This window comes from Sinohyriopsis cumingii, chromosome 6, assembly GCF_028554795.1.
Source record: "Sinohyriopsis cumingii isolate HCF-2022 chromosome 6, ASM2855479v2, whole genome shotgun sequence".
Classification (NCBI taxonomy): Eukaryota; Metazoa; Mollusca; class Bivalvia; order Unionida; family Unionidae; genus Sinohyriopsis; species Sinohyriopsis cumingii.
In genome coordinates this window covers 1,842-4,217 of record NC_142966.1, presented here as the reverse complement: position 1 = coordinate 4,217, position 2,376 = coordinate 1,842, and the positions used below count along the sequence as shown (strand labels likewise).

The window sequence follows — 2,376 nt, the reverse complement described above, 5'->3', positions numbered from 1 at the left end:
CATCTGTTCCATATATTTAGCAGGTCACTAAAGACGTCATGTCCCAGTTTTTATGAATACACTATGCTGTAGTGTTATTACATGTATGAAGTGTATACGGAAATCGTTGTCGGTTTAGTACAATCAATAATAATAGTATTAGTGATGGTAATAGTACTGGGGGGAGGAAAAGGAGCTAAGTAGTGATAATGGTCATGATGATACTAATGCTGTACTACTCACAGTTCAGCCAAATTTTGATGCTAATATGTTCGTGCATGATGTGATTTTACAATTGCCAGTTAATTCGAAGCATGTCCACATGTCCAGTTCGTACGTTTTTTTTTTTTTTTTTTTGGGGGGGGGGGCGGGGTTTGTTTGTGCTTTGTATTTTTTTTTTAGTTGTGAACAGGCTGAAAAATTGCAAATAATTCAACCAAATGGAATTTGTTACATATGGTTTTTGGTACTTTGTTTTCCAAAGCAGATGTTGATTGATACAAGTCAAATTTATTCGAATTATAATAACTCTGTTCTGGAAAGGCGGATCTTGATTAATACGAGTCATACAGTGCTTGGAACTTGAACTATGGAAACTCTGTTTTGCATAATGAGTTCTTGATTGATACAAGCCATACATTATCTAGAACTTGAGCTATTATAACTATTTTGTATAATGATATTCTAATTTAAACAAATCAAATATATTCCATAACTGATTCAATTGAGCATTAATATTATGATTTTCTTTTGAAAAAGTTCGTGACGAAAACTATAATTGTCATGCGCAGCTGAATATTTCACTTTCCATCAAATGACATTACATAATAGTTGCAAATATTCCATGAAATCCCTACACTTTGTTTTTACATAGAAATAACCATTGTGGAGGTTTTCCTAACTGAAAAGAAGCATGCAATTATTTTTTTCCATTGGACAAAGATGACTGTGGTGGCTAGAGTGGCATTCATGTGTTTAGCAGTTAGATTGAACGCATGCAGATTTTACTCAATATTAATATTGGGGCTTCAGTTGGTGTATTGAAATTAAGTGCAGACTGCTACTACTTTCAACTAGGATAGACGGACCAGTGTCATTTAGTTAGAGAATCTCCATTTTGCAGGTAAGAGTGTCAATCTCTGAGTCATGTCAAACTTTGCACACATAATTAAGTATGCACTCTGTACTGGTCATACAAGTAGGCCTTAAAGATATGTGATGCCTTTCACACGGATATTCATTTGCATGTGTGGTGATATCATATATCAGACGATACATGTATACTGCCTTTCCCCTGGAGGAATTACAGTTAGCATAACCCCGAGTTCTCCAGCATCCAAGACACAAGACAACACAATGTGTTTAAATACTGTTTTTATTCGTAGGCGAGAACTCTCTTGAAATTAGGTGAGGTAAAAAGCTGTAATAAATGGAAACACAACCATTACAAAACATGAAATTACTACATCAACATATATTGAAAGTAAAAGCTTTCTTATGTCTTTCCATCCTTTTAAATTTACTAACGAAATAATGTCCAGTATGTGCTTCCATACTTTGAAATTCAATAAGGTACATTTCTGTTGATATTTCTACCGTGGCTTAACAAAGATTGTTACTAAGAGGGTTTAAATGATGACACAAAAGGAATGTTTATGAGATGAATCTCACACAAATAAAGAGTATCGTATGCACTCGCAAACCACGTGGCATTGCGTATAGTTATCTATCCCTATGTCGTAACTTATTGTCATTTTCAATTAACATCCATATCCGAAATTAAATATACGAGGCATTAACAATAATTCATAAATTTACTCACACTGTGGTGGGCTTCAGATTCAACGAAAAGAGCTGTGAAGGCACGTTCACATTCCTGCCTGGTCGTATTACAAACGAAAAATAGGAAACTGATATTTATGAAGAAGAGTTAGAAAGGGAGACAAATCTAAAGAACTACTGTGGCTGTTCCAACGGTAACAGCACAACATGTGTACATTTCTCAACAGTTGAGCTAATACATATTTTGTGTACAAGACATGAATAACAGTGAAATTTCTTTATAATGTATATTAACTCTGATCATGATCAAGAGAAGGTAATTTTATATACATTAAGTCAAATATTCCAATATAGTCCAAGTCCAGTTGACATATAATTTGCCTTTGGTGATATTCAGCACGGGAAATTTAAAATATCTTTAAATAATTTTAAAACTAAGATTATGAGGAATTAAAACAATAAAGTTTACCAGTCTTCTCATCAGGGTCAAGGGCACAGATCAAGGTCAAATACAAACCACACTCTGAAATATACTCTATTTTAGAAGCTCTTATGCTGACTTAAACAATTCAAACCTTTCAAACGCATTTGATGTTTCGTCAACGTAACTTCGAT

General features: G+C 33.8%; 1 long non-coding RNA gene across 1 annotated transcript; it reads right to left on the bottom strand.

The window, feature by feature from the left end:
- Positions 1-1,338: 1,338 nt before the first annotated feature.
- Positions 1,339-1,861, bottom strand: LOC149796247 (uncharacterized). The gene is made up of 2 exons (XR_016421413.1): positions 1,802-1,861; positions 1,339-1,399 (listed from the first exon to the last, which is right to left on the bottom strand). It is a non-coding gene; the product is annotated as an uncharacterized LOC149796247 (long non-coding RNA).
- Between the last annotated feature and the right edge of the window lie 515 nt (positions 1,862-2,376).